The 26,912-nt window shown below is 36.0% G+C and overlaps 1 protein-coding gene across 28 annotated transcripts in view; it reads left to right on the top strand.

Moving 5' to 3' along the window:
- The window catches only part of ZNF644 (zinc finger protein 644), a 104,786-nt gene that overhangs the window by 54,554 nt on the left and 23,320 nt on the right, over positions 1–26,912 (top strand). The window contains exon 1 of one of the 28 annotated variants that reach the window (XM_045036167.1): positions 194–216. The exons of 26 other annotated variants lie outside the window; for them this stretch is intronic. The gene's annotated coding sequence lies outside the window, so the exon portion shown is untranslated. Of the gene's footprint in view, positions 1–193; positions 217–7,525; positions 7,584–26,912 lie in introns of those variants that run through there. One more of the 28 variants, XM_045036168.1, reaches the window with a different exon arrangement.

Genomic DNA, 26,912 nt, shown 5'->3' with positions numbered 1-26,912 from the left:
TAGTCTCTGCTCTCAAGCTTACTTTGTGGTAGGGGAGAGGAAACAGATAATCATATAACTATATAATCTGTCAGCTACTAATAAGTAATGTGAAGACAGACCAGAGAGGGGGATGAAGAGTGACTAAGGGTGCTGTTTTATTTAGGAACTGAGAAGATCACTGGAACTGAAGAATCTGTGGAGGAAGAACTCCAGGCAGAAAACATTAAATACAAAGTATGTGGGGCCTGGTCAAGAAATGGCAAGGAGGCCAGCATGGCTGGGGTACAGTGATAAGAAGAGTGTTAGGAGATGAGGAAGGACTGTGTACATTATAATTGGGTTGTACATTAACCAAATGACACTTACTACTAATATCAAAGAGTGTGTGTGTGTGTGTGTGTGTGTGTGTGTGTGTGTGTGTGAGTGCGCGCACGTGTGTATAGCTTTCTACTAAAATTTAGCCATTTATTTTGCTGGTAATAGTTTACCAAAGTAAAATAGTATTATTAGGTTCTGGAACCATTTCCAGTATATGGAGGGTTGATTTCTATGCACACCACCATGCAGTTCTCCAGATACCAGCTTCGTGTCCTACAATTCAGCTCATTCTGGGGTGCCTGGGTGGTTCAGTTGGTTAAGCATTAGATAGACTTGATTTCAGCTCAGGTCATGACCTCATGGTTTGTGAGATAGGGCCCTGTGTCAGGCTCTGCACTGACAGCATGGAGCATGCTTGGCAATTCTTTCTCTCCTTCTGCCCCTCCCCTGCTTGCTCACGCGTGCTCTCTCTCTCTTTCTCTTTCTCTCCCACCTTCTCTCTCTCTCTCTCTCTAAAAAATAATAAACATTAAAAAAACAATTCAGCTCAATTCTGATACTATTTCACAGGTTAATGTTACAGCCCTCTAAGACTCCCCCCACCCCTAAACTTCAGATGCCAGTTGCAAGCCCAGGTTGTGGTCTGCTTCTGATCAACTGGTTACCAGTTAGAGGTTCCCATGACCCTCTTCTTGAATTTAGGATGCAAGTTACAAGTCTGGGTTGTTACCTTGTTACTTGTACTTCAAACCTACTGGCTCTAAATCACAAGTTCCCATGATCCCCTCTTTGGGGCTGATTAATTTGCTAGAGCAGCTCACAGAACTCAGGAAACCAGTTTACTTACTAGATTTCCGGTTTAACTCAGGAAGAAGTGTGCAGTTTCCATTGTCCTCTCCAGGCACACCACCCTCGCAGCACATCCCTGTGTTCACGAACCCACAAACTCTCTGAGCCCCATCCTTTTGAGGTTTTATGACAGCTTCATTATATTTACAGGATTGATTAAATCATCAGCAATTGATCTAACCTCTAACCCTTCTCCCCTCCAGAGGTCAGGTAGGTGGGACACATGGTTAGCATGGCAACCTCTGGCAAGCAGTCCCCAGTCTTAGGTGATTTCCAAAAGTCACCTCATTAACATAACGAAAGAATTTTTTTTATAGCTCCTTATACTTAGGAAATTCCTAAGGGTTTTAGGAGTGCCAGAAACTGGGAGGAAGACCAAATGTTTCTCATATATCACAATATCACAAGTATTCATCATTTAATAATTCCTAAGAGCTATTTTTCTTCTTTTTAAATAAGAAAAATAGTCATCAAAAATATTCAAATACAAAGGGTTAGTGTTACTGCTCTCCCAATCCCCAGTTCACTTTTGAAGTCCTAATCCCCATCACCGCAGAGTAGGACCTGAGGTAGGTATCTCGGAATACCTCAGAGTAAACCTTATTTGGTGATAGGGTATTTACAGGGGGAATCAAGTTAAAGGTAGGTCACTAAGGAGGATGGCGCAAATCCACTTATAACTGATGTCCTTATTAAAAAAGGGATATTTGGACGCAGACATGCATATAGAGGAAAACAGTTTGAAGAGACATAGGAAGATGATCCACAAGCCAAGGAGAGGCCTGAAACAGATCATTTACTACTCTCCTTACTGTCTCCCTGTCTTTAATGAGGGTAATACTGTTGTAAAACTCACCCTGCATGTGTTTCATTAATTTCTAAAGCAATGTAAGTCTTTTTAAGAAAATCTGGAACTAAAAAACAAGCAACGAAAAGTAAACAATGTGGCATTATATTCATTGTTTGCTTTCTAAAAAAAACTTAACTTTGAAACTGTAGGTTTCTTCAGGGTAATACATACAGCTGTTTTCCAAAAAGATTGACCTTTTCGGTTTGTTTTCAGACTTTGTACCAAAATATTTCACAAACTTATTTACTTAAAATTTATTCTCAGATTGATTTTTTTTTTCTATTCTAATAATGTATTTCATTGTAACTTTCTGTTGCTTCAGAGTGGTGTTTTATGAAAAAAAAATTGCCACCACTTGGTGGCACTACTTGGCTTAAAAATGAATCAGATGGTCTGCTTCTGCTATTAACTGCTGTTCTGCATAAATCATTAAATTCAGAGGAGAGCAGCTTGATATTAAGCAACTTAATATTATAAATATTTGATTCTTATTTTGTAAACAAAATAATAATAGGTGTTGTAAAATTGAATTGTATTAAAATGTCATATGGAATATAAAAATATAAACCAAGGCTTAGTTTGGTAGAGAGGGAAGCCTACGAATTTTTGATAGGATTGTCTTTTAGTTCAGGCATCATCTTTATTTTTTGCCTTAATCATCTTTGTGTCTAAATGCCAGAAAAATATTTTTAATATTAGAAACAAACATCTTCAACTTTTCTTTAGTGTTAGCATTTTCTTTTTTTTTTTTTAATGTTTTTTTTTTTTTAACATTTATTTATTTTTGAGACAGAGAGAGACAAAGCTTGAACAGGGGAGGGGCAGAGAGAGAGGGAGACACAGAATCTGAAACAGGCTCCAGGCTCTGAGCTGTCAGCACAGAGCCCGACGCGGGGCTCGAACTCACGGACCGTGAGATCATGACCTGAGCCGAAGTCGGCCGCTTAACCGACTGAGCCACCCAGGTGCCCCTAGTGTTAGCATTTTCTAAGATGTGTATTTTATTTTGTCTTATATAAAGCTATGAAATTGGATTTTTTTCAGGTGATCAAGGTAAATTAAATGTATAGGAAAACAGAAAATATAAAGGTGTTTCATTATGTCTTTCTGCAGCCAATATGCAGAGGATCTAGAAATGTAAGATGTGGAAAGTTATTACACCCCAGACATGACTTTTCTCCTAAGCAATTGATACCTAATATCATAGTAGCTAAAATATTTGTGTAATTATTGTGTTCTAAGTTGCATGTACAGCATATAAAAGATGGTGATCCAGGTCTTTAAAATTCAAATATGATACATCAAGAAAGTGCACAAAGTGTAAGTATACAGCTCAGTGAATCACCACAAAGTAAACACCCCACAGCCACCAGAGATCAAGAAATAGAATACTGCCAGCAACCCAGCAGCCCCTGTGTTTCCTTTCCCGATCACTCTTACTTGGAGTAACCACTGGCTTGACTTCAAAGAATATGTTTGTGTTTTTGTTTTTTTAACCCCGCCTTTGTGCTTTTATATAAATAGAATTATATAATAGTATTATTTTGTTTTTGCTTATTTTGCTTAACATTATATTTGGGAGGTTCATGGATGTTTTCATTATCAGATGTAGTTATAGCTCACTTGTATTTCATCAGTATCTTTTTTACTTTTGGACATTTGGATTGAATAATACTGTCATAACATTCTTGTATGTGTTTCTTGGGGCACATGTACATTTATGTTGAGTACATACCAGGAGTAGATTAGCTGGGTGATTGGTGTATATGTGTTTAAATTTAGAAGATAACATGAGAATTGTTTTCAACATAGTTGTACCTGTCCTGTTAGTAGGATGTGAGTGTTCATGTTGCTCTGAATTTTCACCAGCATCTGGTATCAATAGCCTCTTTAATTTTAGCCCTTCTGGTGGGTGTATTTCCCTGATTTCAAGTAAGATTGAGTACTTTTTCACAAATTTTTTGGCTGTTCGTATATCCTTTGTTGTGAGGTTTCTTCTTTCCCCCATCTTTTTATTATTACTATAATTATTATTATTATATTCCTAATATATTCCTAATTTATACAAGTTACATAGTTTATGGATATGAGCCCTTTTTTTTTTTCCTTTTGGAGTTTCTGTCCTCTTTAAGAGTTTTTTTTTTAATTTAAAAATTTTATTAATGTTTATTTTTGAGAGAAAGAGAGAGAGAGAGCAAGCACAAGTGGAAGAGGGACAGAGAGAGAGGGAGACACAGAATTTGAAGCAGGCTCTAGGCTCTGAGCTGTCAGCACAGAGCGTGACGTGGGGCCTGAACTCAACGAACTGTGAGATCATGACCTGAGCCAAAGTCAGACACATAACCAACTGAGCCACCTAGGCACACCCCTGTTTTCATATGTGGTAGATATAAGACCTTCATTTAGTTAGGTTTGTTAGAAAAATATATACCCACTTTGGCTTGATCTTTACCCTACTGTTAATATCTTTTGGTGAAAGGAAGGTCTAAATTTTAATGTAGTTCAGTTTATCATTGTTTTCCTTTATAGTCAATGTTTCTTGCGTTCTGTTTAAGAAATCTTTCCCTGCTGCAAGGAGGTGAAGACATCTCTTATGTTACCTTCTAGAACAGTGGTTCTTAACTAAGGCAATTCTCCCTTCCCTCACCCCACACCTTCCCTACCTGTGCAGGAAATTTGGTAACGTTCACATTTTTAGTTTTCACAGCTAGGTGACTGGGGTATTCCTGGTGTCTAGTGCGTTGGCTAGGGATGCTTGCTAAACATCTTACAGTGCACAGAATGCTAAACGTCCAGCAATGCACAAAACAGTTACCTAGCCCAGAGTGTCACTAGTGCTGAGGTTGTTAAGACACTGTGCTAGAGACTTTATTACCTAAAACTGATTCTATATACACTTGACCCTTGAACAACATGGGAGTTTGGGGCACTGACCCCTGCATTGTCGAAAATTGCTATATAACTTTTGACTCCCAAAAAACTTAGCTACTAATAGCCTACTGTTGATTGGAAGCCTTAATAAAATAAGATAGTCAATTAACACACATTTTATTATGTATTATATACTGCATTCTTATATTAAAAGCTAGCCAGAGAAAAGAAAATGTTAATAAAATCATAAGAAAAATACATTCATAGTACTGTAGTATATTTACTGAAAAAAATCCATGTAATGAGTGGACCTCTTTGCCATTCAAACCCATGTTGTTCAGGGGCCAACTAAATGTAAAGTATAGAGGTCACCTTTTTTTTTTCTTAGGGGTACGCATTTTATGAGGCACCATTTATTGAAAAGATTGTCTCGCCTCTGCTCTACAGGATCACCTTTGTCATAAATCAGGTGACCATATATACATGGGTCTGCTTTGGGGCTCTATTTTATTTTGTTGGTTTACTGTATCTACCCTTACACCAAAATCATGCTGCTTCAATTTATGTGGCATTATAGCAAGTCTTTGTATTTAGTAAGACAGATCTTTCCACCTTGTTCTTCTTGACTCTTTGCGCTTCCATATAAATTTTTGTAGTCACGTGGTCAGTTTTACAAAAATTGAATTTATTCATTAATTTGAGATAGAGTTGACATCTTTATGGTAATGTCTTCCAGTCCATGAATGTCATATTATCCTTTCATTTATTTAGGTCAGGAGTCTCAAATTCTGCATTCTCAAGACCCATTTATACTCTTTTTTTTTTTTAACGTTTATTTATTTTTGAGACAGAGAGACAGAGCATGAACGGGGGAGGGGCAGAGAGAGAGGGAGACACAGAATCGGAAGCAGGCTCCAGGCTCTGAGCCGTCAGCCCAGAGCCCGACGCGGGGCTCGAACTCACGGACCCCGAGATCGTGACCTGAGCTGAAGTCGGACGCTTAGCCGACTGAGCCACCCAGGCGCCCCCCATTTAAACTCTTAAAAAGATCTTTATTTGGTTATATCAGTGTTTCTCAGCCTTAGCACAGTTGACACTTTGGGTCAGATAATTTATTGTTTGGAGGAAGAGTTTCCCATTAAATGCCATTATAAATAACATAATTTTGTGAAGAGCATACTTTCCAAAACAAAACTTAGTGGGAAGAGTAGCATTGTTTTTACATTTTTGCACATTTCTTTAATATCTCACTTAATAGAAAACAGCTGGATTCTTACACGTGCTTCTGCTTTAATCTGTTGGAATAGCACGAGTCCTGTAGACTCTGGACAACTCCATTTTACAATTTTGAGAGAATGGGAGTGAAAAAGGCAGATAAGGTCTTCGTGTTATTATGAAAATAATTGTGATTTTAAAGATCCCCTAATAAGGTCCCAGGGATCCCTAGAGGCTTGTAGATTGCACTTTTGGGAACAGCTGCCCTAGAGTTTGCAACATGCACTGTTGACCTGTAAGTCTAATTAAGTTATTTTATATTTTTTAGACAATACAAGGAAACTAAAACATTAAAGATTCCATTAACTTCCTCCCCTTCTCAGTTTATTTCCTAGAATACGTATTTTTGACTGCATATGTGTTTTAAGCCCCATAAAAAATCATCATTGTTTTATGTCATTATTTTAGATTTACCCACATAGTAACCATTTTTGTTGCTTTTTATTCTTTCCTGCATCTTCAGTTCTCCCATCTATAATCACTTCCTTTTTTTGAAGAACACTTGTACTGAGAAATTGTCAGTTTTTGTTGTCTTGTCATGTTCTGTATTTCACCTTCACTTTTGAATGATAGTTTTTTTACTAGTTAGAATTCAGGGTAGGCAGTTGTTTTCTTCTAACTACAATATTATCCCTTTGTGTTTGGGCTTCTTTTATTTCTGTTGAGAAATTGGTTGTTACTCCTGTCAATGCCTTCCAGCCAAAAAGACCAGTAAGAACACAGTTTTTTATGCTTGTTGCAGTGAAGGATTCTACACGTATTTATAGGAAACCTTTGGGTGTTTTTTTAAGAGGGTATTAGAAAGAACCTATTATAGGATTTGGACTTTGGTTGGGTAATTTTAGAGAGAGTCTAAGGAAGTAGAGGTTTGCTGTGAATTGATTGTTGTCAGAACATGGGAACATTTTAATATTGCTATCTTTTTTTAAATTCAGGTGAAATTTATGTAGCACACAATCATTTTAAATGCACAGTTCAGTGGTAGTATATTCATAATATTACACAACCTCCAGCTCTCTTGTTTCAGAACTTTTTCAGTATCCTGTAGCTAGTATGTAATATTTCCTATTTTCTCCTTCCACTATCACCTGATACTCTTTACTTACTATCTGCATCAGTTTGCCTATTCTGGATATTTCATATGAAAGGAATCATGCAATACATGACCTTCATGTCTGACTTCTTTTACTGAGCATAATGTTTTCAAGGTTCATCCAAGTTGTAGCATGTACTTTATTTCTTTTTTGCTATTATGAATAATGATGCTGTAAACACTCATGTACCAGTTTCTGTGTATACATAAGTTTTCATTTTTCCTGTGTATATATCTAGAAGTTGAGTAGCTGGGTCGATTGGTAATTCTCTGTTACCTATTTTTAGGAAACACCAAACTGGTTTTCCATAGTGGATGCACCATTTTACAGTCTTACCACAATTGGTAAGGGTCTCTATTTTTCCATATTCTCATCAACACTTGTTATTTTTCATGTTTGTCTTTTTTTAATTAAAAATATCTTAATGGGGGTGCCTGGTGACTCAGTCAGTTAACCATCTGACTCTTAATCTCGTCTCAGTTCTTAATCTCAGGGTCATGAGTTCAAGCCCCATGTTGGGCTCCATACTGGGTGTGAAGCCTACTTTAAAAAAAAAAAAATCCTAATGGGTGTGAAGTGGTATCTGTTCGTGGTTTGCATTTGTATTTTCTTAATGACCAAGATGTTGAACATCTTCTCACAGATTTGTTGGCCCTTTGTATATCTTTTGAGAACTGTCTGTTCACATCGTTTGTCCATTTTCTTATGCTTCTTACTTTTCTTACTCTTGCTTATATTCTTTCCTTTCCACTCAAAGAGTCCCCTTTAACATTTTTTGTAAGGCTGGTGTAGTGGTGATAAATTGCTTTAACTTTTGCGTGTCAGGGAACTTTTGTATAACTCTCCTTCTGTTGTGAATGATGGATTGCTGGATAGAGTATTCTTGGTTGCAGAGTTTTTTTCTTTCAGCATTTTGAATAGATCCTGCCTCTCCCTTCTGGTCTGCAAAATTTGTGCTGAAGAATCCACTGATAGCTTTTTGGGGTTTCCCTTGTATGTAACTGTTTTCTTTTCTCTTGCTTCTTTTAAAATTCTCTCTTTATCACTGTGCCATTTTAATTACTATGCTTTTTCTTGGTACGGACCTCCTTGGGTTGATTTTGTTGGGGACTCTGTGCTTCCTGGATCTGTATTTCTGTATCCTTCCCTAGATTCATGAAGCTTTATTATTTCTTCATATAAATTTTCTGCCTCCTTTTCTCTCTGTCCTTCTGGGATCCCTATAATATGAATGTTATTACACTGGGTGTTGTGGAGTTCCCTTAATCTCGTCACATTTTTCCACTTGATTGCTTTCCCTTACTCTCTTCTCCAGATTGCTGATCTATTCTTCTGCTTTTTTTAGTCTATTTATTCCCTCTAGGGTATTTTGAATTTCAGCTAATAGAGTTAGTCATCTCTGATTGTTCTTTATGTTTTCTGTTTGTTGAAGCTTTCACTGAGGCCTTCCACTCTTTTCTCAAGTCCAGTGACTGTCTTTATGACCATTACTTTAAATTCTCTATCAAGCATATTATCTCTCCTTTGTTTATCTCTCTTGCTGGGATTTTGTCCTGTTTTTTCATTTGGGTCATAGTCCTCTGTCTCCTCATTTTGACTAACTTCTGTATATGTTCCTGTGTGTTAGGAAAGTGATCTATATCTTCTGCTCTTAAAAGTAGTGGCATTATGAAGAAGAGGTCTTGTGTCCTGCAGTGCAGTGTCCCCAGTTCACCAGAAGCTGACACTTGAGGAATGTCTCCTGTGTGTGTTGCTTGCATCCTACTGTGGCTGAGCCACGTTTGCCTTCAGTCCAGTCATCTGCAATATTGCTCTTTGCCTGTTTTGGGCAGGGTTTGGTCCCTGTGGTGTTAGTGGGCCAGTCTCGGCCACCTTGCACTTGAGTTGAGTCCGACCAGGTGTTTGCCAGAGCTGTGGGAGCACCAATCTGCAGGGTTTCCCTGTGTTTCCCCTGAGAAGCTTTCATTGGTGGGAGGAGCCTACAGTCAGACCAGATGTCTGCTGGCAGCCCATGCTGGGGCCACAGACAGACTGGTATGTGTGGTTTATCTTCCCCTCTCCCTGGGGCATGAGTCATTTTAGAGTGGTGCTTGTCCCTGGCGAGGCTGCTTGCACACTGCCACCCTTGTGGTATTGCTTTGGATGGACTCCTTCAGGTCTGCAGGAGAGCGTAGGGACAGGGGTGCCAGCCAGGTCCATGCCAGTCTACTGCAGGAGAGAACTTAACAGCTGCCAAGGAAAACACTTGTCCAGGCTGGGATGGAGGGGCCGAGTCTAGAGAAGAATGCAGGGGTAGGGCACCCTGTTAGCAAGCTTAGGTTGAGAGTATTTGTGCTACACTGGTTCCCACAGGTTTACTTTCCAGGCTGGGAGTCGGGAGAGGGAAGAGGGAAATGGTGCCTGCCAGCTCTTTTGTTGCTGGAGAAGTCTCCCAAAGATCCCTGCTCCTCCAACACCTTCTTTGAAATTAGCAAACAAATCTCTTTCCTGTATGCCCTAGGCATTTTTCAAACTGCTGGTTCTATGTTGTATTCTATCAGGACTGTTTGTTGTGCTGTCTCTTTTAGGGAAGGGACTCAGTTCCCTTTTGTCCTCCAGCTCTCTCAGCACCAAGCCTGCTGAGTTTTAAAGTTCCAGTCCTTCTGGTTTTCAAAGCCAAATGTTACAGGGATTCATCTTTCCAGTACAAGTCCCCCAATGTCTGGAGTGCTTGGCATAGGGTCTTTTCTTCATGCCTGCAACATCCCTCCCATGCATGGATCCCTCAGATTGGTCAATTTGGCTCCCAATTGTGTCTCCACCCTACCTACCCTCTTCTCTATATTTAGCTGTGGAGAGTCTGTTCTGCTAGTCTTCGGATAATTTTTTGGGTTATCTACACTGATGTGGGTGTTATCTAGTTGTATGCATTGGACACAGTGACCCTAGGATCCTCCTCCTTTGCCATCTTAACACCTTAGTTCTTGGCTGAGCCTTTGTCCATTTTTTTTTTAATTTTTTTTTTCAACGTTTATTATTTATTTTTGGGACAGAGAGAGACAGAGCATGAACGGGGGAGGGGCAGAGAGAGAGAGGGAGACACAGAATCGGAAACAGGCTCCAGGCTCTGAGCCATCAGCCCAGAGCCCGACGCGGGGCTCGAACTCACAGACTGCGAGATCGTGACCTGGCTGAAGTCGGACACTTAACCGACTGCGCCACCCAGGCGCCCCGCCTTTGTCCATTTTTAAAACTGGGTTGTCTTTTTGTTGTCCGGTTGTTTATATATTCTGTATTCTAAACCCTTATTAAATATATCTCAATAATGTCCTTTGATGGACAAAACTTTTATTTTAATGAGTCCAAATTATCTATTTTTTCTTTTGTTCATCATGCTTTTGGTGTGAAATCTAAGAATTTATTGCCAAATCCATCATCATGAAGATCCATCCCTAGGCCTTCTTCAAAGAGCTTTATTGTTTTCAGCTGTTATATATATAGTGTTGATCGATTTTGATTTAGTTTTTGTATTTGTATGTGATATGAGTCAGGGATCCAACTTCATTATTTTGCGTGTGATTGTCCATTTGTCCCAGCACCATTTGTTGAAAAGACTGTTCTTTCCCCATTGAATGGTGTTGGCACCTTTGTTGAAAATCGGTTGGCCACAGCTGTTTGGGTTTATTTCTGGATTCTCAAATCTATTCCATTGGTCTCTATGTCTACCCTAATGCCAGTACCACACTGGTTACTATAGCTTTGTAATAAGTTTTTAAATCAGAGGGAGTACCCCTACTTTATTTCTTTTCAATATTGCCTTTGCTTTTCAGAAACCTTTGCAGTTCCATATGAATTTGAGTATTAGCTTATCCATTTCTGAAAGAAAAAAAAAGGCCATTAGAATTTTCATAGTGATTGTACTGAATCTGTAGATCACTTTGGGAAGTTTTGTCATTTTAACAATATTTCATCTTCAAATCCATGAACATGGGATGTCTTTTCATTTATTTATACCTCCTTTAATTTCTTTCACCATTGTTTTGTCGTTTTAAGTATGTAAGCCTTTTACCTCCATAGTTACATTTATTCTTAGGTATTTTATTTTGGATGCTTTTGTAGATGGGATTTTAGTTTCTTTTGAGATCATTCATCAGATCATTCATTGATGGCTTAGAGAAACAACGGATTTTTGTGTGTTGATCTTACAACTGCAAATTTGCTTGGTTTTGTTTATTATATTATCTCTGGTAGGGTTTTTGTGTGTGTGTATGTGGAGTCTGTGGTATTTTCCAAACATATAAAATCATGTCATCTGTAAATAGAGATAGTTTTATTTCTCCCTTTCCAATTTGGATGCTTTTTATTTATTTTTCGTGTATAATTGCTGTGGCTGGGACTTCCAGTACAGTGTTAAATAGCAGTGGTGAAAACAGGCAGTCTTTTACTTGGAGTGAAAGCTTGGTTTTCACCTTTGATGACTGTGATGTTAACTCTGGGTTTTTCATGGATGCCTTTTATTATTTAGGGAAACTCCTTTCTTTTCCTAGTTTGCTGAGTGATTTTGTCATGAAACAGTGTTGGATTTTAGTAAGTGGTCTGTGTCTGTTGAAATATTCATGTATTTTTTTTTCCTTTGGCCTGTTAATATGATGTATTACATTGGTTGCTTTTCTTATATTGAACTGTCTTTGCATTCCTGGGATAAATCCCACTTGGTTATAATATATAATCCCTTTAATGTGCCATTGGATTCAGTTTGGTAGCATTTTGTTGAAATTTTTACATCTGTATTCATAAGGGGGTGTAATTTTCTTTCAGTATCTTTGTCTGGTTTTGATTTTAGGGTAATGCTGACTTATAAAATGTGTTAAAAAGTGTTTCCTCTTCCACGGGGCACCTAGGTGGCTCAGTCAGTTGAGTGACTTTAGCTCAGGTCACGATCTCATGGTTCTATGAGTTCGAGCCCCACACTGGACTGTCTGCTGTCAGTGCAGAGCCCACTTCAGATTCTTGTCTCCCACTTTGCCCCTCCCAGCTCACATTCTGTCTGTCTCAAAAAATAAATAAACATTAAAGAAAAAAAAAAAGTGTCTCCTCTTCCACATTTGGAAGTTTGTGAAGGATTTGTGTTAATTCTCCACATGGTAGAATTTATTAGTGAAACCATCTGATCCCGGACTTTTCCTTTTTGAGAGGTTTTTGATTACTGATTCAGTTTCTTTACCTGTTACAGATATGTTCAGATTTTCTATTTATTTTTGAGTCAGGTTTGTGTTTCTAGGAATTTGTCCATTTCATCTAGATTATCTGATTTGTTGATATCTAGTTGTTCATAGTATTCTCTTAAAATCCTTTTAATTTCTCTAAGGTCTGTATTAATGTCCTTACCTTTGTTTCTGATTGTAATTATTTGCATCGTCTCTTTTTTTCTTCTTAGTCAACTTGTTAATTTTGTTGATCTTTTAAAAGAATCAACTTTTTATTTGTTTTATTCTATTTTTATATTTGCTTATCTGTGCTCTAATACTTATTCCTTCCTTCTGCTGGCTTTGGGTTTAGTTTGCTCTTCATTTTTCTAGTTCCTTAAGGTGTAAAATTAGGTTATTGATTTGCTGTCCTTTTTAATGTAAGCATTTATAGCTATAAATTTCCTTCTCAGTATGCTTTTGCTGCATTCCATGTTTTTGTATGTTGTGTTTTGTTTTCATTCATCTCAGGATTGCCATCTTAATAAATTAATTATTAACTAATTAATAGGGAAGGCACATTGAAGCTGGGATAAACTTATAATTGGTAAAGAATTGATAATAGCAGTCAATTCATTTAGTGGCAGAAGGTCATATTTGATTACTTTGTGTTACACAGTAACCTTGTCTGAAGTGATTATTCTGAGATATTTTTATGTTCAACAAGAGAACAGTATGATTTAGCTGAAAGCATCAGAGTAGTTCTTGGACTTCAGGAGCTAGCTGCTTCCCCCCCCCCCCCCCCAGTCTAATTATTGTCTTTTTTTATCCTTTTTGCTGCTGCAACTTTTAAGATTTTCTCACTGTTTTGCATTGTCATCACTTTTACTGTGATGTATCTAAGTGTATTTTTCTTTTTATTATATCCATCTTAAGAGTTCCTGGTGCTTCCAGAAACTGTGGTTTGATGTTTTTTGTCAGTTTTAGAAAATTCTCAGCCATTATCTCTTCTAGTATTGCTTCTGTCCTGTTTTCTCTCTCCTTTACTTCTGGGATTCCCATTAAATATATGCTAGATCTTTTTCCTGGTTCCTCTTTTGGCTCTGTTCTTTCCTCCATTTTCTATCCTTTTGTATCTCCTTTCTTCATTTTTTCTTTGTTCTGACCCTTTCCAGTTCACTCTTTGTTTTGTTTTTGTACATACTCTTTTTCTCCCAGTTTTACTGAGATATAATTGACATTTTAACTCTTTAATTGTATCTAATTTTTAGTTTTATTGCATGGTGACCAGAGAATATGGTCTACATGATTTCTGTCTCTGTTGGAAATTTCTCCATGGTCATTATAATATATAGTCAGACTTTATATAATGTTCCACTTACGTTATAAAATAAGAATGTCTATTTCTTGTTGTATAGGGCTATTTGATCATTGTCTTTACAGACATTTATCTTTTGTATCTCCTAAGAGAATTTTGGAAAACTGGCATTTGGATTTTTTGTCATGAGTGAAAATAATTATCAGCATTTGTACGTGTGTACATGCTGTAAATCTAATTTCTTCAAAACCTTTGTACTGTTGATTTAATTCATTAGCTTACAGAAAATGTTGGCCATATAACAATTTAACGAAGCCAAGTCTTCATAGCTAAATCAAAGTGTCAGTAACAAGGTGGCTTTACTTTTTTAGATTTAACTATCAGACCTGCCACTGTTGACAACCTTTTCATTTCTGAATTTTAATTCTAAAACTGAGAAATGGAATGAGAGGGGTATGAGAGAAAGGAAAGTAGGTATAGAGAGGTTGAAGGCATAGTGAGAGAGACAAGACACTGGAATCTTGAGTTGTTTTTCAATGAACTAAGACTATGTAGGCTTTCTATATTGTTTGCTTTGCTGCCATAGCAAGGAAATTTGTATTTCCCAAACTTCCTTTTATTTGGTTGCCAGAGGCTTTTACACAGAGTATTACCAGAGCAGTGTACAATACCAAGGTTCTGGATGATGGCATTCTTCTAGACCTTTGAGAGATTCAGTTAATAAATACAATGATCTATGCCCTTGTGACTTAGTTCTACAGGAGGGATACACAAACGATAACCATAATAAATAAATATATTACACAGTATGTTAGAAGGTGTAAGTGTTTTGGAGTAAAAAGGGGTGAACCAGTGTAAGTTTACTTGAGAGTGCCAGCAGAATAGAGAAAATGAGGGAGTTTGGGATGTAATCTTAATCAAAGTGGTCCAGGCAGGCATTATTCAAAAGAAAATGGTTGATCAAAGGCTTGAATTAGGGAATTTGTCATGAGTATCTGGGAGACAGAGTATTCTAGCTGGGGAATGGTTAATAATACTAAGACCTTAGCATGGGAGAGAATGTGTTCGGGAAATAGTAAGGAAGCCAACGTGACTAGAACTGAGTGAATTGGGGAGGGGAGTAAGAAATGAGGTCAAAATGTTGCTGAAAAGGATCTTCGAAGGGCATTACAGGCTATTATAATGACATTGGTTTTTTCTCTAAGAGGGAAAGACAGGGAGCCATTGAAGGATTTTGAGGAGCATTATCTGTCTTAAGTTTTAAAACGATCCCTCTGGTTGTGGTGTTGAGAATAGACAGTAGCTGGGCAAGGGTAGATGCCCTAAGACCAGGTTAGGAGGCTGTTGAATGAGTATAGGGGAGAGATAATAGTGGAGCTGGATGTAGCAGTAGTGAGAAGTGATTGGATTCTGGATGCAATTTAAAGATGGTGGCTGTAGGATTTCTTGATGGTTTTGATATGAAGTATGCATAAATGAATAAGGAAGATTGACCCAAGGTTATTGAGCTGAACAAGTGATGGAGGTGGGGAACGTTGCAGATTTGTATTTGGTAACCTTTCTTTTGTAAAGCGAGAGAAGGGTGATCTTGAAAGAGGAGATGGGCAAAGAAAACTGGAATATTCTCGGTGTGTTGACTTTTGGGGAGAAGTGTTTCAAGCCTCCCTCTGTGACGGTCAGTTTCTCTTAATACTTGTAGATGTTCACAATTTATGTATTTTGTAGCCATTTTGTTGTGTGCAAAGGGGTTTGTGAACATTATATCTTCTTGGTGACTTGTATACTTTATTATATACAATATTCATATTTAGCAGGTGTAGTGCTTTTTTTGCCTTAAATTCCATGTGATTTTTCTGATAGTGAAGACATCTGTTTTCTTATTATTAACATTTGCTTAGTTTATCTTTTCATCATCTTATTTTTAACCTTAACATTTCCTTTATAAACAATATATAGCATACTTTAAAACAAAACAAATACAAATACCTTTTTCTTAACTTACAAACTTTCTTTTTAAACAAAGTATTTAAGAATTTTTTTAACGTTTATTTTTGAGAGAGAGACAGAGTGCAAGCGGGGGAGGAGCAGAAAGAGAGGGACAGGCTCTGAAGCAGGTTCCAGGCTCCCAAACTGTCAGCACAGAGCCCAGCGCGGGTCTCGAACTCATGGACTGCAAGATCATGACCTGAGCCAAAGTCAGACACTTAACTGACTGAGCCACCCAGGTGCCCCATAAATTTTTTATATTTATTAAGAGGATTGATGTGTTTGGACTTCATTCTGCTTTCTTGTTACTTTCTCTTTGCTATCTTTCATTGTTACTTTTTATCAGTCAAATTTTCTTTACAATTTCAGATTTGAAATTATATATCTTATTTCACCATTTTACTTGGTTACCCTTAACATTTTAATACATTTAAAAAATTTTTTTCTTTGAGGGGCACCTGGGTAGCTCAGTCAATTAAGCATCTGACTTCAGCTTAGGTCATGATCTCATGGTTTGTGAGTTCGAGCCCCCACATTGGGCTCTCTGCTGTCAGCACAGAGCCCACTTCGGATCCTCTGTTCCCCTCTCTCTCTGCCCCTCCCCTGCTTGCACTCTCTCTCTCTCTCAAAAGTAAATAAACATTAAAAAAAAAAAGTGTTCTTTGAATCAGTATCTACCAGTTTGAACTCTTTTAGGCTTCTTTGTTCCCATATTATTAAATACCATATAACCCTGTTTTCTTAGGAATCCTTTTTGAACAACTATCAACAGTTAAGACATTTAGTTGCCATTTTCAGTGGTTTGGTTGCTCATTAATGCTTATTGATTCTTAGCTCTTTCTTTTTATATGTTCTTGTGTCTCTATGCCCGAGAATTACTCTATGAGTAATCTGTGCATGGTAAACTTTTGGAATCCTTGTTGTGTCCAAAATGTCTTTTTTGTTGTTGTTATGCTTGAGTGGTAGCTATAGAATTCTGGGTTGAAAAGTATTTTCACATCTTTCACCATGATGCTGGCAAAAATGGTAAGACTGTAAGGAAATAGGCATTCTTACAGACTAGAAGTAGATATGCATATTGATAGAAATTTGGGGAAATGATCTAGAAATGTGTATTAAGCCAAAATACACATGCAGCTTTGAAAAATCTATACTATTGAGATAAAAACAGTACTATAAGGCTGTCTATTCAAGGTTATTTACTGTAACATGTATATTGTATGATCCCATTTCTATAAAGATAATCACAAAACAAATACATATATGTGTATGCTTGTATGAATAAGAAAAAGGAGTGGAAGGATATACCAGACTCTTACATTGGTAACTGAAGTGGGAGAGAGTGGGAAACGTAGAGGAGGCAATATTTTCAGACAGATTTGATTTTAAAATACCATTTTTCCTCAAAAATCTGATGACATTGATGAGGAATTGTGTATTCTTGTTTTTGTAGATAGTCTAGTTTTTGTTTTTGTCTTGTTTTCTGAAAATGAGCAGAGTTCTACCTCTTATTCCTAGAGATCTGAAATTTCCCCAGGACTTGTCAAGAAGCATGTCTTTTTCTTCATCCGCTGAGCACTGATTGAGCCCTGTTAATCTGAAGATTACTGCATTTCTTGAGCTCTGACATTTTTTTTTCTATTGTGTCCTCTTCTTCATTCCCCTGGGGTGCTTTTCTATAGTTCCTACATGATATAATTTATGGATGTAGGTTTCATATTTATTTTCTCTTCTTGCTCTCTTTTTAAGAAGTCTTTGTTCTTTAAGAATACCTCTCATTTCATCAGCCATATTCACTCTGCTCTTCAACTCCTCTATTGAGAGTTGTTAATAGTTGTTGTTGCTTAGTATTTCTTTTTTATTTCAGAGTTCTTTGTCACCCTTTCACTTAGAGCATATTGTACTTCTATACTTAAGACACAATAGTTTAGGGGCACCTGGCTGGCTCAGTTTGGTGGAGCGCCCAACTCTTGATGTTGGGGTTGTGAGTTTGAGCCCCACGTTGGATGTAGAGATTACTTAAAATCATAAAAAGAAGCCGCAATAGTTTATAGAAATTGAAGATATTATGAATATTTACTTCTTTTTATTCTAATGATTAACCTTATAATACATTTAAATTTATATATTTCAATCACTTGTATAAAATAATAAAAAACACACTTAACACACCAATTTTAGCCATTTTTAGGGCATACCTCCCCTCCACCTTCAGCCTTTGGAAAAACTTTTCTGAGTGGTGAGTAAGTGGTAAACTTATGGACTGTATGCCTTTATTCTTGAATACTATGTTATCTGTCTGTATAAGATTCTACAGTCAAAATAATTTTAACCCCAAACTTTGAAGTTATACCACTTTTCACTGAACATTTAAGTCTTGACACTAAAAAGTCTGTTGCTTTTCTGATTCATATTTTTTGGCATAAAACCTATTTTTAGTCTTTGGTGGTTTTTTTTTTTTTTTTTGATGTTGTTTTTTTTTGGCGGGGGGGGGGGGATTGTCATCTCCATTCTTTCCAGCAGTCCTCACCTATTACTGTTCTCATTTATGGTTTTATCCACCTTGGTATGCCTCTCTGTTCTTGTTCATCTCTTTTCATTTCATTGGCATTTTATGAGAGAGGAAAAATAAATGCATGTCCCTGATAGACCCTAAGGAATCAGAAACTCTTAAATCCTGAGTGGCCACTTCATGTCCTTTTTCCTTGGCGCGCTGGGTCAAGCACTGTGATTCCCCTCTTTATTGCTCATTTAATATTGTTTTACTGAAACCCTGCTTTATCCCTGCAAGAGTGTTATTCTTAAAGCCCCCAGCAACTCTTAAGACATACTGCTGCTTTCTGACTCTTTAGCTTCTGCCTGTTTATCCTGTTTATACCTTAGGAGTGGTAGTAAGGTACCAGGTACCAGAATAAATTTCTGCTTGTAAGGGTCTCCTGCTTCATTCAGTAGGAGCAGTATACAAACTCAGCATCATCATTCCATAAATGAAACAAGTTAATGGCAAGCATCATAAAGAATTAACATTTCATGAGTAATTACTAAATGCTAGGCCCTGTGCTATATGTTTTATGTTGTCTTATTTAATCCACACAATCCTCTTAGTAGGTTTCATACATATTTTATTGATGAAGCAACTGAAATTTAAGGAAAGTTGGAATAACTTTGCCCCCAGGTGGAAGGTGTGGAACCATTTTTCAAACCCAGGCATGTGTGCGACCAAAAAGTGATTATCTTGGCATAGTGCACTATAAAATTTAGCTAAAACCCTCGCTTTTCTGAGGCTTTTCTTATCCATGGTATTTTATAGGACCTTCTACTTTCTCTGAACTATAGAATGTATAATCCATATTACTCACTTGGGACATAATGTATTGCTTTTTATTGATAGCAGTTTTTTATACATATGTGTCCTGTGTTTTAGGTAGAAATACAATTACAAAAAAAAACTACCAGCAATACCATTTTATTAATCTTAAGAATAATTAAAATTTTCCCTGAAATGATCTCAGTTTTAAATAGCTTTAGTCTCCTTTTATAAAACAATAGTATAATATTCATAACAATTTGGTTTTACAGATATTGGGTAAACTGTAAAGTATGTGTTCTATAAGTCTCTTATGGTTCAAAATTGCTACTTTTAAATGACACTTGTTTGAATAGAGCTGTGTACATTTGATTATTAATAAGTATTTGCATTTTCTAAATATTACATAGTGTTTAACATTTTGGTGAAATTTTGTAATTATTTAAATTCACAACAGATAAATGTCTTTGGTTTTATAAATGAAACTCCAGAATTGAATATTTAATAAGGAAAACTTGTTAAATCAGAAAAAAGTAGTGGCTGGTTTGTGATTTTCCATCACAAAAATATGTTCCTTTTTGTTGCTGTTGTTGTTATTGTTGTTGTTGTTGTTGTTTTTAAGACATTGGTGCAAGAGAGATGCATATTCCTGTGTAATTTGCTTCAAGGAGAGATTTCTTGTATTTGAATTTTTACCTTCCTGAATGAAGATAATTGTACAATAGTGATTACTTTGGAATATTTGTCTTAGGAGATAATTGTATTTGGGGGGCTGATTTTAGAGAAAGAAAAAAAGGTAAGTTGAGTAAATGATAGCAGTAAGAGGGTTCACATATAATGAAAATATTTTACAGAAAATAAAACTGGTTTTGTTTCAGTTTCTTAGTTCTCAATGAGTATCAAACTTATCCATCTAAATATATAGAAGTTTAAATTTACATACTACAGTTTAAATGTACATAATACAGGTAAATGGTTAAGTACTTGTTACAGATTATTGTAGAATTACAGAATTTTTCTTTCTACAATCTGAGCCGTTTTCAATAAAATTATAGCTCAGTGAAATAATTTGTTTTCTTGATGTCATAATGTTCAAGTTTATTTCTCATTAGACTATAGACAATTCCATATTTTCAATATATGACTAATAATATGACTACCAAATGAATTAATGGCACCTTTATAATAAGAGTTTTACTTTAACTATAAAATCTACCAAATTTTTTTTTAATGTACATAGTTTCAGGGCGCCTGAGTGGCTTAGTCGGTTAAACGACCAACTTTGGCTCAGGTCATGATCTCATGGTTTGTGAGTCCTGGCCCTACGTCGGGCTTTGTGCTGACAGCTCGGAGCCTGGAGCCTGCTTCAGATTCTGTGTCTCCTTCTCTCTCTGCCTCTCCCCTGCTCACATTCTGTCTGTCTGTCTCTCTCAAAAATAAATAAACACTTTTAAAAATTAAAATAAATGTACATACAATTCAGTATGTAAAGTTTTGAATTTGAAAGAGCAAAATTGTGTGAGTATTAGAAGGAAACATTTATTATGTTTCACGCAGTCTTCTAAGGCCAGATTATCTCTTCAACTGTTGTAAGGAATTCCTTCAAAGCCCAGTTGTTTGCATTTGCTGTCCTGTCACTTACTTTGATGTGCGTATTCTACTGGACCTTGGTCCTGTGGAATCGTCATGTGTTTGGGGCAGAAGTTTTATCCACAGCACTTTGAACATTCTTATCTTTTAAGTGCTTGAACAAATTCCTAGCCTTTTCTGAAAACCATTAGGCAAGTAGACATTGATGCTGATTTTGTACTTAAAAACTTCCTTTGTCACATTTCTTTATATCTCTTGCTGATTATTGTTAAATGTGTAAGCACAGTAATTTCTTAATGGCAAAATTTCTTTGCTCTTCAGAATTATTTCAGCTCTCAAGCAGTTCATTCCATATGCATATATAATATTTATATTACCACTTTAGGTGTTTTTATTATCTATCTTCACTTCTAATACAATTGTGTTTTGTCTTCCTAAGACTTTTAACACTTGCACTTCTTTTGCATTTATTGGACACGATGGGTTAATGTTTATAAAATAACTAAAAACTAAGCGCAAGGAGTAAATTCATCATAGACTGAAGAACACTAGAAAAGCCAAAGTAAAATAACGATTAGTGGCAGTTAATTGGTTGAGAGCAGAGTTGACACACTACCTTTGGAGTGTAGAGCTGACACATTTATGTTCATGTTAATTATACAATTGTGGTCAAAAATTTGGTCTGTTTGAAAAAATATATAAAGAGGTTATCACTCATTTTAATTTTTTTTTTTTTAAAAAAACATGAATTGTTCTTGTTGGAGCTATGTGCATATGCACATCATATATCCTTTCAAAGCTGTGATGGTCACTCTTCTCTTGTTCTCACTATATGAACGTGTAAACAATGCAGCAAGCAGTCATTCCGTAGCTGAGTAGGATTTAGCATTCGCGTTTGGTTGCAACTGTAATTTATTGTGTTGCCTCTTCTGTTACAAACTCTTCATTAGGAAATTAGCCTTTGATTAGTGAATATCCATTTGTTTTTCTACTACTGTTGGTTTTCATTATTTTATAATTTTGCCATGTTGTTAAAGTTAGGCCTTTATAACTTCCCCACCACCTTTTGTCCTTCTTGTAGTTACCTGCCTCTTGAGGTAGGTTAGATTATGTTTACTATTTAGTATATCCGGCAGTAAGAATCACTTTGTGTTATTAGGTGTTTATGATCTTACTATTTGTAACATCTTCCTATTAAATAATGAGGATCATATATGGCATCAGGAATAAAACTACTGGACAAGTTCAATATAATTTTATGGTAGGTGGTAAAATCACATATAGATCTTGGTTTGTAATGACGGCCACATGCTGCTGGAAGAAAGCATTATGTGCCGAATGTATTTTATTCTTGTTTTATTTTTCTGCTCATTATTTATGTATTTTCTGTTTGTTTGAACTCATTGAAAATTTTTGAGGGGGATATTACCCATACAAAAAAACCTTTGTATGTAGTTTTCATGATGCAGATAGCTCTGTGGCCTGTGTGTTAGTCATTTAGTGCCATATTTTCATTGTTCAAGAATCAGCTTATCAACATACTACAAGTTAACTAAAGGATTATTTCTTTTCTTTTTTAATTTTTTTAAATGTTTGTTTATTTTTGAGAGGGATCAAGAGTGCACGCAAGGGAAGAGCAGAGAGAGAGGGAGGCAGAATCCAAAATAGGCTCCAGGCTCTGGAGTTGTCAGCACAGAGCCTGACGAGGGGCTCAGACTCAAGAGCTGTGAGATCATGACCTGAGCCAAAGTCAGATGCTTAACCGACTGAGCCACCCAGGAGCCCCAACCAAAGGATTATTTGAAGTAATTTTTGATTTAGAGAATCTCTTTTAAATTAAAGTCCCAGTAGTATAATTTTCACTCCCATTTTTAGCTCATTATTTCAAATAACATTAAATGTTAATAATATAATAACCAAGCATTTAACATATAGAGTAGATATCAGAGAGGATGTTAGAAAACATCTTACCCGGGGCGCCTGGGTGGCGCAGTCGGTTAAGCGTCCGACTTCAGCCAGGTCACGATCTCGCGGTCCGTGAGTTCGAGCCCCGCGTCAGGCTCTGGGCTGATGGCTCAGAGCCTGGAGCCTGTTTCCAATTCTGTGTCTCCCTCTCTGTCTGCCCCTCCCCCGTTCATGCTCTGTCTCTCTCTGTCCCAAAAATAAATAAACGTTGAAAAAAAAAAGAAAAAGAAAAAGAAAAGGATTTGTTCAAGAGACATTTAAAAACAAACAAACAAACAAAAAAAAACATCTTACCCAATCTCCAGTGCCATAGTTCCTTCTACTGTGTTCTTGACAGTAGTCCAACCTGCTGATCCATTCAGTTCACTGTTGTGTGAGACAACCCTTTGCATTGTTGAGTGGTTCCTGTTTTTAGTTTTTTCTTAATCTTGAGTTGAAATCCATATCTTTATAATTCAAACATACCATCTTTTGTATGGCATGCCTTCAAACATTAGAAGACTATTAATTGTATTGACTAATTATTAGACTAAGCATACCAAATTTTCTCTTTATTTCATTACATGGTGTGCTGGATACCCTTATGAATTTCTGTATTTTTTTGTGTTTCCTCTCAGAGGAAATTTAGTGTTTCCTCTCAGTGACATCCAGAGTAGGATACTACTGGGGTGGTATGGTTATACAGTATACTCTGTCTTCACTTGCATTGTATACTAGGTGAGGCTTGGGTATATATATATATGTTTGAACATTGTGTACGGTATATATAGACTTAACTATCACAGTAATTGTAGATGTAGTATTTCAGTTAATTAAGATTTGTTTTTGCAATTAGAATGACAGTTGTGAATGTTTTTTTCTTCTTGACCCAATCTTCTATATGACTAACTGAAGTTGTCATGTGTTCTCAAGGATAATTTAAATGAACATGGGGTTTGTGAAAATCTGACAGATCTTAACTATAACTCAGCTAGTGGGCAACATTATAATTTATTTATAGCTGTGTAATATAGCTATTAATGAGCTAATGTAGAATGAGGGCAAATCGTATTATATCTTTGTATGAAATTATACTACATGACAAAGGTTGGTATTATGTAATAAGTACCCACAAAGTATTAACCTATTTGCAATAAATACAATTAATAATGTACATAAAAGAATGAAATTAAGCTAATTTTATCAAAAATTATTCATGAACAGAAAGTGGACAGCATAGATTTGATGACAGGAAGGTTGTATCTAATCTGAATTACTGAGTGACCTAGGAAGCTTGCTTAGAGGGATTACAGAATAATTATGTTAATATGCAATTATCACCTCATTTCTTCTGTAGTAACCTCAAGATGTAGTGTAGTGAGGGTGTTATAGCAAGTGCTGATAGTTTGCAAAAATACTGATGTTTGAAATTTCTAAGACAATAAGTCTAGCTTGAGGCATAAAAGTGATGATCTGTCATCTTGAAGACAGATCTGACCTTTGTACTGTTTTTTTTTTAATGCTCACAGTGTATAACTACAGGCAGTTATAGCTGTAGAACTCATTATGATTTTCTAGAAACCGAAATATGTTTTATGTAGATTTAAAGTTCCATTTGCAGCTTTTTATAAGTGTGTGAATTTTTTTCAAGAACATTTTAAAATTCATTTAAAAGAAAAATTCTGTGGTTATATGATGACATGGAGGAGGACATACTAATACTATCTAAGCATTTTATTAAAATATCCAATTTGATAATAGCAAATTCACTGAAATTTGAGGAGTCCAAACAATATAACATTAGTTTGATTATTTTAATTTATTAGCTTCCCTTTTTTGAACTTTATGAATGATGTCTACCTTCAAATGTGTCCCCTACTTAGTTACATTAACATAAACTGGTGTTGATGGCTCTGTTACATATATTTGACTATACAAAGATAGTTGGAAGAACTTTGAAACAGTGTGAAATTAGGTTATTGGTCAAACGCTTTCTTGCCTAGATGCCAGATAACCATCCGTGAATGTAGGGAAATAAATTTTGGTGTCAAAATTCTAGATCCATTATTCACTGTAACAGATTTTGATGATTCAGCGTTCTGCATTATATCTCAATGCAACAGCTATGATTTTAGAATATTGTTAAGAAAAAATGTACTTGGAACATGTTTTGGTTAAGATATATTCTGAAAATTAAACCAGGAAAATTTTTTTATTATTGCTAAAATACTAGCTTACTGAAACAGTTTCTTATAGCGTATTTTTTAAACTGATGGAGTAGATTTTTTAATATCAATGTGCTAAAAAGAAATTTTCTGAAAAAAGAACAACCTCTGTTTTTGAGTAGAGAGATCATTAATTTGGGGACACGTTAGGCATATTTCTTTAGGTGTGAAGGAAAACTTTGTTAAAGTCTTCATTTTATATTTTAACAATATCTAATCTGATCTTTTGTTTTTTTCCTTCCTCTAGATGTGTTTAGAGATAGAGGATGTATCACATACATATATTCTTCCCGTGTTTTTGTGGCAAAACAGTTTGGTATCTTTAGAATGTGAACTTATGGAAGGCTCATATTAAGGCCATTCTGGTAATGAGAATGCAGTCTCCAAGCAGACATGATATTCTCATAGTTTGTCACCCTGCTGTTCAGGGGGTACCAATGAAGTTGCTTTAAATGGGAAGCGTCTGTTCCATCTCTGAACCTCTAACACCAGAACAGATGGGTGGAACATGGAACATAGAAGGTTGTACCTCTGAGGTGGTAACAGTGAAGCCACTCATTAACACTGAATTTACCACTTCGTTAGCAACATTGCTTCCTGTTGAGAAAAGCTAATATAGGCTTTCAAATTGACTGAGCATATATTTGTCTACCCCTGTGATTATAATAAGTAGGAACACTAAGTGTCTTTCAGGCTAGTTTTTTAAAAATTCTGTTGTCCATTTCAGATTTATGAGATCGTTCCTATTTGGACATTTTACCTTTTTATGTAGTTTAATGAGAAATGTCAGGAATGGGTAATAGTATAGCGTCAAGATTTGCTTTTCTTTTCATTGACATTTACACACTCTTCCCTAACACATGTTTATGTGCTGCCCATTTTTAACTTCTGTGTATGTGATGTAGAGACTCCTGCTGGGTGCTGCATTAGCACCATTTTGGGGTGATAGCATTGAATATGATCTTATTGGAAGTCTATTTTTATTGCTGTGGATGTCTGCCAATCTCAGAACAGAATTCTGAGACCTATGAGGGGCAGAAAAATTGTTGGTATACATAATAATGCCAAAGAAAAGATATTTGCAGTATTATTGATAATATTTGTTGTATTAAAGAACACATCTTGTGGAAAGAATAAGCTCGTTATAAGCGCTTGTTCTCAGTTGTGAAATATGAAAGTAATTAGAAATAATTCTTTTATTCTTTAACTAGACTTAATGTTTTACAGCACATGTAGTTGGTACCATAAGAGATTAGAAATAATGAACTGTATTGAAAATGTTTCAATTTCTAAATATCAGATTAAGTTCATGCTGTCTTAAAATAGTATTATTACTTGTCATTCAAGTAATATACAAGTACAAATTTAAGTACTATGAAGGAGAAGAAGAGAGCAGAAACCTAGCATGTCTTGTTTGCGGTTTTCCGAATAATAGAGCAGTTCCTGGCACATGGTAAGGGCTCAATAAATATTTGGTGAATGAATAAACTGTACTTACTACCATGTGCAAAAGGAAGAGAAATAATGGAATTTTATGCCAGTACTTCAGATAGTTCATACCTAGGGTTGCCAAATTTCAGATTCTTTAAATTGTACTTGAGGATTATTGGATATTTTGAAGGCCTTGCTATAATTGCTGAGTCAAGAAGTCAGAACCATGGTGGAATTTGCATTAGTTGAATGGGGTATCTAAGTCTCATGGGAAGAAAATTGTCTCCTCCTACACCCTTTTGCTTTGATTTTACAGCTATGTTTTTATTCACTCAACATGTTAGTCCTTTATTCACCAAATACTGCCTGAGCACCTTTGCCAAGCACTGTGCTAGCTTCTAAAGATATGAAGGTGACTAGGTATAGTCCCTGCCCTCAAAGAGTTTACATCCTCCCTACCAGGGAGACAGGTAGTTCCAGTATAATGTGCCCATTTCTAATATTGCTCTTCTCTAGATGTTTTGTATATATTCAATATTGGTTGTTGTTGCTTAGCACAAAGAAAAAAATTTACCTAACCTTTTTTAAAGTTTTTCTTCATTCTTGGAAAATTATTAGGACCTCCACATAAAAAGAATGGAATTATGCTAATAAAAATGTGTACTTTGAACTCTCCATACATTCTACTAGAATTTTTTTCATGCAAA

This window comes from Felis catus, chromosome C1 (assembly GCF_018350175.1).
Source record: "Felis catus isolate Fca126 chromosome C1, F.catus_Fca126_mat1.0, whole genome shotgun sequence".
Classification (NCBI taxonomy): Eukaryota; Metazoa; Chordata; class Mammalia; order Carnivora; family Felidae; genus Felis; species Felis catus.
This window is presented reverse-complemented; position numbering and strand designations above follow the sequence as displayed.